Genomic DNA, 14,577 nt, shown 5'->3' with positions numbered 1-14,577 from the left:
CCCTCTTAGGATTTCCCCCATATTCTTGTGTGTTGATGATTCGTTATAATGATCTTGATAATTGGTGTTATGATTCCATGGGTGATCTTGATGATAAGAGGTTATTATGGGGTTCTTGATGTTCTTGATGATTATATGATGTTCTTCATGTCTATATGATAATCCTACCGAATCTTGATATTAAAAGATGAATTGTGTTCTTGTTGATTTAAAAATAATTAGAACCCTAGGTTGTATCGTGGAATTCGTATGGTATTATTCTTGGTATATTGGGTGGGAATTCGTATGTTTGGGTGTTGATTACGTTTAGAAAAGCATGATAGGTTATGTGCCGTATGTTCTTGCTTTTGGATCCGTTAACTGTCTACGTGTTGTTGTCAATTGCGTTTGAAAGTGTCTAAGCATGGTCTCGGGTTCCACAATGGTTCCCGGGGCATTTTTCTGTGATGAAAGAGTCAGTGGGGGGTAGGTGGGGGTAGGGGACCCGCCACCTACCCGCGGCCAATGTTGGTAACGCCGGCAGCGGGCAGCCGGCGAGCGGGCAGCTGCCCGCCAGCCACCCGCTGCCCGGAAAGCTTCTGCCGGCGGGTGATCCCTCACCCACCGGCTACCCGCTGGATTTTACCCTACCTTGGGATTTTGGCTTCCCCATATGATGTTCCCCTGATCCTCGTGGTGTCCCAACGGACTTCGTCTATCGTCCCTGTGTCTAGTTTGATATTTCGGGTACCGTTCGTAGGTTGTATAAGTCTTATATATTGCATGCTAGTTGAATTGGTATCCCGCTGGCCTAGGTGTAAGAAGTATGAACCCCTTAGTATCACTCTTAGTATGTGGAAGATCACGCATAGGTTTCGTTATACGATTTCTCCCCCCTCCCAATGTGCTAATGTGGGCTGCATGTGCTTGCTGTGTGTTATGTGTGCATGATACCCCAATTCGGTTGCGATCGAATTGGTTATTCCTGAGCTGCGGTTCAGAAGCTGGCTGCGGTAAGATTTACACTCTTGGGCTGCGGTCCACCGTTTGGTTGCGATCAAACGTTTCTACATGAGCTGCGGTTCATATTTCCTGGCTGCGGTCAGATGACATACTCTTGGGCTGCGGTCCACTGTTTGGTTGCGATCAAACACTATGATGAGCTGCGGTTCCTCGGTCGGTTGCGATCGACCCCTCCGTGTTGCGATACGGGGCAGGGTGCTGCGGGGCCGTGTCAGAGCTATATGTGCTGACCCTCATGTATGGGCATGGGATTGGTCCTGTGGCGCCAACAAAGTGTGCTATGTGATGAGATATGGACGGTTTGATGTTATGATTGTTACGAAGGCGTGACCATAGGACACATGCTAGTGAACTATATATGCTTGGTTATGATTATTGTGCTTATCTATATCTGTGCCCTACGTTGAGAATTGTGTGTGCTTGGTTATGTCCGTTGGTTGTGTTTATCCTTATCTGTCGAGTCTATTCCCTGTTTGAAAGCTAGAGTCTCTTAGGATATATCTTCATGCTTCGAAATGGTTTTTCGTATAACTATATATATATATATATATATATATATATATATATATATATATATATATATATATATCTATATGTATTGTATTTCAACGCGTTGGAGTGGGTTACCAGCATCTCTCGCTGAACAGATATATTTGGCTTTCAGGCACAGGAGAGTAGACACCGGAGCGCGCTAGAACCTTGGAGCGTAGAAGTAGTTAGTTTCCCTTTCGGCCTGCGTGCCATGATTATGTATTTGCATTATTGAGGATATTAGTTAGTCAGCCTGTGCACCTGAGTTCTCTAGCTCAGGTGTGGCATAGCACCCTGTACTCTTTATATTATGTTTTGGGAATTAATGAGATTTCACCTTTATTATATAAGCTTCAAAAGTTTAAAAATTTCGGGGTGTTACAGTTGGTATTAGAGCCTAAGTTTGACCCTAGGATAAGACTATCAAGACCGGACCTTAGGACGAAGACTTGAACTCTAGGTACTTAGGGACATAGGACTCAGGAATCTTAGGACGCGCGGTGAGACTGTGAAACCTACACATAACCTCCCCACACTTTCACTACAAGAAAAACAACTTTTAACGACAAAAAATTAGTGACGGGTAGAAAAACCCCTCACTAAATGTATTATTTGCATAGTTTTTGTGAGGGTTAAAAATTACTCTAGCTAAAGGTTTATGATTTAGTGAAGAAATTTTAATTTTATATTTATTTTAAAGGTATACTCTCACTATTGATAGGAAAGATGGTGTTACTCTCACTATTGATGTCTAATTTCACTAAAATCTAATTCCCACCAAAACTTTGTTTTTGGGCGCCTTCTCTCAAACTCTTCGTAATTTCCAAAAAAAAAAAAAAAAAAAAAAAACTCTTCATTCGTGAACCCTAAAATCATAATCGCAGTTGCCGCCAGCCAACTGCGCAACCATCTCTTGCTTCTCTGCCTCGCTTGGTCTCTTAATCTCTCAAAGGACTACAGGAGATAGGAGTCGTAACCCACCCGCCCTCTCTCCACACAGCCCTCTCGCATGTCGCCGCTTAGGCCACTGCTGGGAATCAGTGATTTCTGACCACTTTTCTGACACCGTCAGAGCATGATGATATTGAGCAATCCGAAGATGACGAGGGTGAAGTTTAAGTTATATCTTACATTTCAATTATTTTAATGTTTATTTTTGTTTCCCTTAAAAAAATGTTTATTTTTGTTTATATTTGAAATTTAAACTATTTTATTGCTTATTTTAGTTATTGCTTGAAATGTGTTTTCATTTGCCTAAAAAATATTGAAGTGATTTTTAATTCACTTGTGTGATTTATAAATTGTTTTAAAACAAAATTGTTGGCCGAAATTTTGGCGCCGAAGACAACCGCGTTTTTTTCCCTCGTATATCAATTAAAATTAAAAATTATTAAAGATAAAGATTAAACACTTCATTTTTTTTCACGGCAAAGGGTATCTCTATTTTCACTCCAGAAGGGTTTTAGTGTTTCACGGCAAAGGGTTTCCGCCCTTCACCACTGCCGTCCGCCGCAACCTCCATAGGTCAGGAAATCAGTAGCGACCTCCATAGGTCAGGAAATCAGCAGCAACCTCCATAGGTACGTTGGGAAGGGAGGAAATCGCAACTCCAACAGGTTAATTTCTACTGAAGGGCTACTGAAGGTCAGCGACCACCGGGAAGGGTTTCTCTGGGTCAGGAAGTCAGCAGCAACCTCCATAGTTACGCTGGGGATGGAGGAAATCGCATCTTCCGTAGGTTAATTTCTACCGAAGGTCAGCGACCGCCCGGAAGGGTTTCTCTGGGTCAGGAAATCAGTAGCAACCTCCATAGGTACGCCATTCCTGCAGGCCACTGCTAGTTTGTGTACATATAAGTTTATTGGTTGTTGATCTAGTTTTTAGAATTTCTGACATTCTCTCATTTTGTCTGTTTTGTTTTGTTTTTGTTTTTGTTTTTTGTTTCTTATCCACAGAGTGAACTTCCATTGGTTCAAGCACTAGATTTTGAGGTTGAGGCTGTTTAACTGTAGATTTTGGTTCAGGTACATTTCCTAAGCTTGTGCACTGACCTCTTATTTTTAATGTATCTTTACCAAATTGAGTATTTAAATGTCATTATGCTTTATTTGTGTTGTTTATAATGTTAGGGTTGTGCTCTTAGATAACTAATCTGTTTGGTTGTATTAGTTTGCTTTGTCACTGGTGTTCATTGGCGTGCTTGCTGTGTGGGTATGGCAGGTTTTGCCGGTGTAACTATTTCTATAGTTTCCTGAGAACACCTGCATTGCATTGAACTATTCAACTTTGGGGAATTTTCTAACCTCATTCATTCTCTTGAAGGCAGGTAAATGATGTTGAACCTGGTTTTAATTTCTAGTGTATAATATTTCCATCTTCAAACCCTTGTACATGTGTCCTTTATTCTATGTGAAATTTGCAACATTGTTAGGATTTCTGAATGCATTTAATCAATTATTAAATGCACTCGATGTCTTGTGGTGTTTGAAATGCCAAATGCAAATTTATTTTTTTTTCAATGAAAGCTCATAACTTGTGTATAGAATTTGTATTTTAATTGTTTGAATTAGAGACTTTGTTTCAGAGTATTTCCTCTTTGTGTTTTGTTCCACTGTGAAATATTCCATAGATTCTCATTAGTCATATGACTGCATCTACGTATTTTTAGTTTTGGACTGTTTCTCTCCCTAAGTTGGTGAGCTTGCAGTCTTACTAGATTCTTATGAACTAACTGTCTTAGTCCTTTGATGGCACTATTGTGCTTTAGTTGTGGACAATCTCTCTCTTCGGCTCCTTGCTAAGTTGATGTGATTGTTACAAGCCTGCAATAGATCTTGCAGAGTGTCCTTGTCTACAATTCATTAGTCCTAAATTTACTGATACTGCTCCTCCTGATAGTATACAGGTCTACAGAAATATCTGTGATAATACTGACTTCGTGTACTAGCAAAGCTGAATCTGATGGCTATCATACTGGGCTAACTTCAGTCTTTTATCCAAGTTAGAAGCATAATTCCCAAAAGCATCACCTTGTTGTGCATCTTGTTGATGCAAACTGATAGCTGCCACAGTGCTGGCTAGTGCAATTCTAGCCTACAGTATCAATGCTCAATTATGACAATACTTTCCAGCAATTACCTTGTTCTGCAATTCTGTATTCTCTTGACAAATGAGATTTAGGTTCTTACAGAGTTCCATGTTTTATTGATGAACAAGACTTCCCTGCATTGGACAAGAGTCTTATATTCAGCATAAGCATAAGTACAATGTAGAATGGATCATTCCGGTATCTATCCAACAACACCTTTCGGTTTAGTTCCTTGATCTCATAAATTGGTGAAATTAGATATCTGCCAAGTAGACAAGTACTTTACCTTTCTCGTTCGAATACCTCTCAGGCTCACTTCAAATTGATTCTCCAGATTTGTCAGATCTTTGATACTTAGTCCAAAAAGTTCTTTTCCCAAAAGCTGTCTGCATTTATGTGAAACAAAGAACTGGTATGCTTCTTGTCTTTTGCTTTTGCTTCATTTAGCTTTCACCTTATCTTGATCATTTTTAGACAAAACTATCTTATGCATTTTCTAAAAACTGCCCTTAACATTGCATGGAAGCAACACATTCCTGTAAAATTTGGGATATCTTTTCTAATATTTGTTCAGAATTGAAAGTGTTTTATTTGTTACTCTGTTATATCTTCATATTATGCTTCCTCAAAACTGAACTGTTGCATCAATCTTAGATGGCTCAAATAGACGGTAGGATGAAGTTTAGGAAAACGAACGTGGGTTTTGTTAAGTATTTATCAGCTAAACAAGAATCTCCTAAACATGAACAAGAAGATGATTCTACAGAAGATCAAAGTAATGTCAAAGAATTCGTTGATATAACTTCAATTCGGCATTCAGTGAGGACAACTAAAAAACATTCAAGTATTTTCTTAACTTATTTTCTTGTTTACTATTTCTTGTATTGATCTGTATAATGATGTTGCTTGTAACTTTTAATGCCACCAATCCATTGGTTTTTTTCAAATGATATGAAAGTGAACAGAATTATAACGGTAACTTGTCTATTTATATTAATTAATACAGTGCATGAATTTTATGGAATGCATGAAGACCACATAAATCAGTATAAGTAAATAATAGTTAAAATGATAACTGCTTTGGCCATATTCATTTACTGGTAAGGAAAGATTAGAAAGAACATGCTAGTTCTGGATTTCAGAAAAAAAAAAAAAAACTTGCATGTTCATAGATGCAGAGGTTAATTTAACAAATCAAGTTTTCTTATGTGAGATTTAATATATTTAAACAATTTCAGCAGTACGGTAGGACCTTTTTGATTGGCAAGTGCTAAAACTAGCTACTTTGATCTTGTGTGCAGTGAAATAGTCTCTATCATTGTCTCTCTTGTCCATATATATGACGAAGTGGAAGGAGTTTTTCCGCAAAAAAAAAAAAGACTTGAAGTACTCACCATACTTTGACAGACGGTGTATTTGCTATCCTTCCTCTGAAGCTTTGTGAAGATGTGATTATTTAGCATCTATAATGCATAGCCAAGAATGTGGTGCATTTAGAGAACTATTTCTCCAATTCCATCTTGTTGGGTTGGTTGAATTGTGAGTCTTTAGTCTTTACAAATTGTATGAAACATTTCATTTTAGTAATGATGATGAAGTTTTTTAATATACTGATTGAGTTTACTTTGATTGCATTATGGTAAAAATTTTAATTTTTATCAACACAATATTTATAGTTACAACATAACATAATATCGATTAGTGAGGAAAAAATGTATTATAATTTATAAAAATTAATATTTAATAAGAAGTAATAATATATATATAATTATAAAAATAATATTTGACACTAAATTATAATCTTTAGTGACGGTATTTTCCATCATTACAAGAATATAATGAGAGGAAATTATGGTAGTGAGCAGTTGTATTAGTGACAGGATTTTTTGTCACAAAAAGAATGTTTTAGTGACAGTAAATATACTATCACTATATGCTTACTAATGATGGTATCATATCCCGTCACTATTTGTTTTAACCTCGGAAGAAATAATGACGGGTGGCGACTGTAAATTTTCCGTCATTAAAAGTCTTTTATGATGGTTTTTGATTTTTTAGTGACGGTTTTACCTCTCACTAATGAACAACTTTCTTGTAGTGTTTATCTCCCCCTTATCTAAAGAAAACTTTCCCCTGCTTATCACAGCAAAAGAAGAGCACCGAACTCTAACTTAACGTTCTTATAAACGTTGACCCAGAAAGACGACAGCATGGCACAAAACAGAAGACAATCAAGGACTCCAGAACCCGCCACAAACGACCCCCTGACTCAAACCCTACAACAACTAACACGAGTCGCCCAGGCACTAAGCGACGTAGCTCTTCGCAACAACAGGCCCCCGCCCCCTCCATCAAACGCGAACTCAGACGTCGCCGGACAAGTTTCAAACCATCGACCACCCACGTTCTCAGGAGAAGAGGATCCCGTAATCCTGGAGGAATGGATCCGGACCCTTGACAAAATTCTAGGGTTAGTAGAATGCCCCGAAGAACGTCGCGTAGAGATTGCCTCGTTCTACTTCGGACACGAGGCCGATCTCTGGTAGATCCACGAGGGGCCCGCTTACCAACAAGAACCAGGGTTCGAATGGGAAAACCTCAAAACGCGACTACGAGAACGATTCTACCAAACACACGTAAAAGCATCCATGTACGAAGAGTTCCTCCATTTGAAACAAGGGACAGTTACCGTCATGGAATACCATAAACGATTTCTCGAACTAGCACGCTTCGCGCCAGAACTAGTCCCCACCGAGGTGACCAAAATAGGGAGATTCGTATCAGGCCTCAACTTCGAAGCCCGAAAAGCACTAGTAGTAAGTAGACCTCGGACCCTCAACGAGGCTTACTCCAGTGCCGCAAATCTCTATCGAATCCAACTACTGCAACGTGCCAACGTGGGGTTCAGGAACAGATACGAAAGGGAAACACTGGAGGTGGAGCACCACCGGTGAAAAGGACGAGAAACAACACCAACACAAGACCGAGCAATCTGACCAACCAAAGGCCGCCCCTAGGGAACAACGAAGCTAACACAAGGAGCTTCCCTTGCCCGAAATGCAACAAAAGCCATAGAGGTAAAGACTGCATGGGCAATCCCTGGCGATGCTTCAACTGCGGTGAAGAGGGGCACAAGGCCTTCCAGTGCACTCAACCCCAAAGGCCACGCCCCACCACCATGGGTCAACACGGGGGCACCACCCACCAAGGAAACTACGGCGCTCCTGGGAAAATATTCGTCATGAGCCGCACCCAGGCCGACCTCGGGAACGAGAGCAATCTCAAGGAGGGGAACCTAACCCCAGAAGACGGGGACCGCGCAAACCCCGCGGAAGAAAACCAAGAAGATGAATTCTATCTAGGATAAACCGGCAAATTCCTTGTAATCACCTTCGTAGTAAAACTACTTACTTAGCTCAATTACTTCAGAATTTTTATAAATAAAAGATTAGATCGAAATCCGATCCTACTTACGAAGATAAAACTAAAATTATATTACAAGCCAAGCCTCCCACCACTAGAAGACAAAATAGGGAAAAAGACAAGGACCACACCATCAAAAGCCTAGTGTTATCAATGAGCATTGAACCCTTAACCTCCCACATACATGATCAAGGTCTCAACCACTAAGCTAAGGGTGTTTCTTGAAACCTTAAGGGATCACTATCTTCTTAAAGCCCCCATCAAACCCTAAAACCCACAAAATCCCCAAATAAAAAACCCTTCTCCTTCTTCCCCAAATCACCCAACCTCCTCTTCCTCCCTCCCCTCCAAAGCTGCCACCCTCACAAACCCCGTCGCACCACCACCCACCTCCCTCGGTCGACGCTCGCCCGCCACCGCAACCCACCAGCGACGCCCCATCCACACGCCACCACCACAGCTGGCAAATGACCGCCGACCGCCCACGCCGCACCTGGCAGCAACCCGCTGCCATGCGACGTCGACGGCGCAAGCCAGTCGCCACCACACGCCGCCACTGCTGCCGAAGAAAGCCCCGAGACCAGCACGCCGTCGCCTCCCCTCACCGAGCCGACGCCGGAACACAGCTCGCCGTCACCTCCTTCGCAAGCAGAGAAAACTGCCCGCCGAAAAACTCGCCCGAAAACGCGCTAGAGACCCGCCGGAAAAGTCATTGGAAAAGTGTCATCTACCCCAAAATGCCGAAGAAACCCCTCGGAACCCGTACCCCGGAATGGAGCAACGCCGGCTACACCGTAATAGAAGGTAAAGCCCTCGAACCCGACCAATTTTCTCCGGAATTGATCGATATGCTTAATTATCAAGGCCTTTTCAATACATACCTTACCATCAAGGGGGATACGTACCCCGAATTGGTGAAAGAGTTCTATCAACACCTAGTGGCCACCAAACGGGGTGATAAGCTAGAAATCACCACCAAGGTCCGCGGCAAGGAAATTATACTCTCCGAAGGCCGCTTGGCCAAACTCCTGAAATTGACCACCACGGGTGTGTCAAACTACGACCGAAAAGGGTGGATTGATACCCAAAACACGGGGTACAAGGACTATCTCGGGTACCTACTCGGGAAAGAGGAAGGATTCACCTCGGCCACACGACCGAATAGGAAGTGGCTAACGGCGGAGCAAAAGATATTGGTTATGATTGTAACTGATAGCCTCTTGCCCACGAACAATAAGAGCAAAGACGTGGGGAGTTTAGAGTGCACCTTTGCCTATCTCTTAAAACACAAAATCAAGTTCAACCTGCCGGCCCTCATGCTAAAGCACATGGAGTTTTGCAAAATAAGCAATTGACTTAGCCTACCCTATGGGATGATCCTAAGTTGGATCATGGAGAAGAAGGGGGTGGACCTAAGCCACACCGAGGTTAAAACCGCAAATGGCATGATCTTTAACGCCTAGAACCTCCGCCGCAACGATATCTACTACACTGAAGGGGGACACTACCTCACCCTCGAAGAAATTTGCCTTAAACCCGAAGAAGAATGAAGAGAATTGGTCGACCAATTGGACATCTCCAACAAAAAGCTCAAACGAGCAATGCAAGATTGTGGGGGTTCTGGAGGGAGATGAGGATCAGGAGGAGGATGACAAGCCTAACCCATCGGTGCACCCACGAGCGAGAGGGAACCCAAGGTAACAAAACGAGGGTTCGGTCAATGAGCGCATCCTAGCGCCACTCAACCGGCAAAACCAAATCATGGAGGAAGGGTTCTCGTCCTTGATCCGTACGACACGCACATTAGATCAGAGGGTGGCAGCAATCGAGGCCTCTTTGGGCACTCGCGGGGCATCCAACTCCGGAGCAGAAGACCTTGGTAGACCCAAACATTCCTATCACCACACCACCAGAAGTCCAGTCTACCCCAGCTAAGATAAAATGTGGGGCTACATTCCTAACTAGGAGGCCAAAATGCGGGATGTCCAGGGGTGAAAGAATGGACTAACACACCGGGCTTCGGGGACGAAGCCCCTTGTAAGGGGGGGAGAGTGTAACACCCCGTGTTACGACCCCTAAAACCAATTAATCATTTAATCAAATATCCGAAGAAAGAACTAAATTACAATAATTAATTTAGAAAAGGCCCACCATAGTCCGTGGGCCCTCACCCCTAAAACCCAACCCCTAGCCCTAGAAGGAATAGAATTAGCAAGCCTATAATACTAGACCCTAATTAGGACTCCTAGGTGTATAAATAGGGGACATAAGAGGTACCTAGAACCCCCACCACAATAATCTCTCACCACCCAAGGAGCTTCAAGAATTCCCTTAGGAGAAATCAAGAAAGAAGAAAGCTTAAAGAAAGACCCTTCATAGCCAAGGAATTAATTAAGGCTAAGAGGTAACCCATGTCTCAACAAAACCTATTTTCATAGCTATGATTCCCCTCTTAGGATTTCCCCCATATTCTTGTGTGTTGATGATTCGTTATAATGGTCTTGATAATTGGTGTTATGATTCCATGGGTGATCTTGATGATAATAGTTTCTTGATGATTATATGAGGTTCTTGATGTTCTTGATGATTATATGATGGTCTTGATGTTTATATGATATTCCTACCGAATCTTGATATTGATAAGCTTAATTTCTAGGCATTATTTAGAGTAATTTTAGTTAGTGTTTTGCATAAATAAATTAAGTTTTATGGTTGATGTTATTATAAATATTATATTTAGTTATATGTTACTAGTTTAGACTAGTTTAGATGGGTTTTAATAAATATTAGGTTAATGTTGCATTTTTATTAATATATTAATAAGAGTTTTATTTATCTATAGTATTAAATTTACTTAGTAGTTTTATATCTTCAATTTTTAAATAAGTGTTTTAATAATTTAAGTTTAATTAAGTTATGTCATTAGGATAGCTTTATATTATTTTATTATTTTCTTTTGAGGGTTTTTTTTTGCGCAGCAGATAAGAAAGAAAAGAACGGGATTAAGGCTTGGATATATATTTTGGGCGAAAGACGACACAAGAGAACAGAACAGAAAAAAGAGAGAAAATAGAAAGCTTGGGAGCGGCAGCAACGGTTCGGCGAGGAATTTCCGAGCTTCAATCACAGCTATCATCTCTTAGGCTTGAATTATTTTTCTTCTTTATTTTATTTCTTGTTTAAATTTCCAGAATAATATTCCTTGAATTATTTATGCATTTAATTATAATTATTGGCTAGAACTTTAATTAGGGATTTGGATTAGCCTAGATTTGATTAATTAACTATTATTCATGTGTTGATTCTTTTAATTTCAATTTAATTATTGAACTTGATTATATTTATTTTATGTATTTTAATTGTGGATTGTGTGACTGGCCATTGCATAATTCTAACATCAGGGTTCATAAGAAGAACCGACGGGTGAATTATGAACCTAGAACTCGTAAGATAAACACAATTGACCTAGACTAGACATAGCTTTAGGTATTTGTGGTGATATTTGATTGTTGCTTAATGGGTTTAATTAATGTTGGTGAGATATCGACGGATGATCACAGTTAATTGGATACAACCTAGTAGCTCGACGGAGTATTAGGATATATATGGAGCAATTGTCACTATAATCATAAGAATCAATACTTAGGAGAGTTAGTTAATTATCTAACAGGTGAACCCCAAATCCCTAGTCTTCACTCAATTGAAATTTTCTTTGTTTTAATTCATAAATATTCTTTTTAATTACATTAATACTATTTATTTGGGATTTTTCCTTATCAACAAAATTGTTTATTCAAGATAACAGTTAATAGTGTTCTTCGTGGGATCGACCCTGGAATACTCCAGGAATTTATACTGTGATTGACTCTGTGCGCTTGCAGATTATAGCAATCAAGTTTTTGGCGCCCTTGCCGGGGACCACTTTATTAAACTGTTTTCTTTAAGTTTTTCTTTTCAAATTTATTTTAGTTGTTTGGTTCGTTATTATTTTATTTTTATTTTTATTTTTATTTTTATTTAGTTTTTGTTTTTCTATTTTTATTTGGTTTGTTTATGAACTTAAGGCATTCACTAAGGCATAAAAACGTGGAATTATTTCCTATTGATCTTGACATTGAGCGTACTTGCAGAAAAAACAGGGTACGAAGGCGGCTTGAAATGGCTGAAAATAATAGAGTGGGTCAACTGGATGACCCCGTACCACCAATAGTTCCACCTCCTCAAAATCAAGCAGCTCAACCACGTCTTCGTGACATCCAAAGACCGGTAATAGCTGTTAACCCCTCTTGCATTCAATTATCTAATGCAGTTAGGAATTATGAACTGAAGACTTTCAATCTGAATATGCTCCCTACCTATAACGGTTTGGGAAGTGAAGATGCTTTGGGTTTCATGCGAGAGCTCTATAGTACGGTACAAACTTTACCTTTGAATAATTTATCTGAAGAAGAGCTTAGAATGAAATGTTTTCCATATTGCATGAGGGGTGATGCTAGGCAGTGGTTGTTAAATTTACCAGAGGATTCTTTAAGAGCTTGGGATGATGTTTACAAAGCTTCCATGTTTAAATATTATTCACCTCAAAAGACAATGGACTATAGGAGTAGGATATGCACTTTTACTCAAAGAGAAGCTGAGTTATTTCATGAAGCATGGGATCGTTTTAAATTGCTTTTGACCCAATGTCCACACCATCAATTCCCATTGTTATTGTTGAAACAATTCTTTTATGATGGTTTAACTCCTAATTGTCAGTCTCTTGTCGATACTGCTGCAGGTGGATACACAGGTGATAAAAATAGTGATGAATTAGAAGCTATCTATGAGAACTTAGCTAGTAATTCTCGACAAAAGGCAGTGAGAGGTCGAAGAGCTGCTGTGCATGAAATTAGCACACAATCTGATTTGACATCACAAGTGGCTGAATTGACTAAACAGATTAACTTGTTGATGACTCGTGATAGTTCGAATAGAGAATTTTGTGCTTTTTGCAATACATATGGTCATAATTCTTCTGTTTGTATAAATGCAGAGTTATCACAACCATCTTATGAGGAAGCTAATTACATGGGATCCAACATGGGTAGGCAACCACCAAGAAATGATCCATTTTCTAATACATATAATCCAGGTTGGCGAAACCACCCTAACTTCTCATGGAGAGATCAAGGTAATGCAAGACCAATGGGACCACCCGGATTTCAGCAACAAGGACCATCAGGATTCCAGCATCAGCAATACTGACCTTTCCAGCAGCCACTTGCACCACAACAGTCTCAACTTCCTGCTCAGGAGAAGAAGCCTCAATTGGAGAAGATGTTCATTCAATACATGGCTAGCCAGGACACTATGATGAAGAAAATGGATGCAAAAATTGATAAGGTTGCTCAGTCCAACCAAGCATCTGTAACACCCCGTGTTACGAATCCTAAAACCAACTGATTAATTAATTAATTAATAACCCAGGAGAAAGAATAAATTATAATGATTAATTAGGGAAAAAGGCCACCATAGCCCATGGGCCCAAATATATAAACCCAACCCCTAACCCCAATAGGATTAAACTCTAAATAAACCCTTGGATCTATAAATAGGGAACTTAGGGAGCACCTAGAACCCCCACACGCCTAGACGCCCCACCACCCCAGGAGAGCTCCAAGAATTCCCTTAGAAGAAATCAAGAAAGCAAGAATGCTTAAAGAAAGATCCTTCATAGCCAAGGAATTAATTAAGGCTAAGAGGTAACCCATGTCTCAACAAAACCTATTTTCATAGCTATGATTTCCCCTTAGGGTTTCCCCCGTATGATTGTGAATGGCGAATTACTATGATTATTATTGATGTTGATTTAATGATTCCATGGGGAATCTTGATAATCTTGATATTGTAATGTTCTTGATGATTAATTGGGATTCTTGATGATTATGTGTTGTTCTTGATGATTATGATGTTCTTGATGATTAATTGGTATCCTTGATGATTTTGTGTTGTTCCTACCGAATCTTGCAATTAGAAGGCGAATCGTATCCTTGTTGATATAAAAGTGATTAGAACCCTAGGTTGTACCGTATGCTTTGATTCTTGGATTATCGGGTGGGAAATCGCATGTTTGGGTGTTGATTATGTTTAGAAAAGCAGGGTAGACCATGTGCCGTTCGTTTCCCGTATTTGATCCGTTAATTGTCTACTTGTTGTTGTTAATTGCGTTGTAAAGTGTCTAAGCATGGTTTCGGGTTCCACAACGGTTCCCGGGCGAAAAGTGATGAAAAGAGTCAGTGGGGGGTAGGTGGGGGTAGGGGACCCGCCACCTACCCGCGGTGTTCTCGGGCAGCTCCGGCAGCGGGCAGCCGGCGAGCGGGCACCCGCTGCCCGGAACAGTGGCAGCCGGCGGGTGGACCCCCCACCCACCGGCTACCCGCTGGAAACTACACTACCTCGGGCTCCCGGTTTCCCCGTTTGATGTTTCCCCGATCCCTGTGGTGTCCCAACGGACCACGTTTGTCGTGCCTATGTCTAGTTTGATGTTTCGGGTT

The 14,577-nt window shown here is 40.6% G+C and overlaps 1 long non-coding RNA gene across 3 annotated transcripts; it reads left to right on the top strand.

The window, feature by feature from the left end:
• Nucleotides 1-2,955: 2,955 nt before the first annotated feature.
• Nucleotides 2,956-6,205, top strand: LOC109171679. Of its 3 annotated transcripts, XR_002052636.1 has the most exons (6): nucleotides 2,956-3,346; nucleotides 3,489-3,557; nucleotides 3,754-3,859; nucleotides 4,432-5,033; nucleotides 5,276-5,465; nucleotides 5,923-6,205. It is a non-coding gene; the product is annotated as an uncharacterized LOC109171679 (long non-coding RNA). The 3 variants fall into 3 exon arrangements; XR_002052637.1 differs by lacking the exon at nucleotides 5,276-5,465 and having other exon boundaries at nucleotides 4,439-5,033; XR_002052635.1 differs by lacking the exon at nucleotides 5,276-5,465.
• Nucleotides 6,206-14,577: the final 8,372 nt, after the last annotated feature.

Source organism: Ipomoea nil, unplaced genomic scaffold (assembly GCF_001879475.1).
Source record: "Ipomoea nil cultivar Tokyo-kokei standard unplaced genomic scaffold, Asagao_1.1 scaffold0327, whole genome shotgun sequence".
NCBI classification, from domain to species: Eukaryota; Viridiplantae; Streptophyta; class Magnoliopsida; order Solanales; family Convolvulaceae; genus Ipomoea; species Ipomoea nil.
This window is presented reverse-complemented; position numbering and strand designations above follow the sequence as displayed.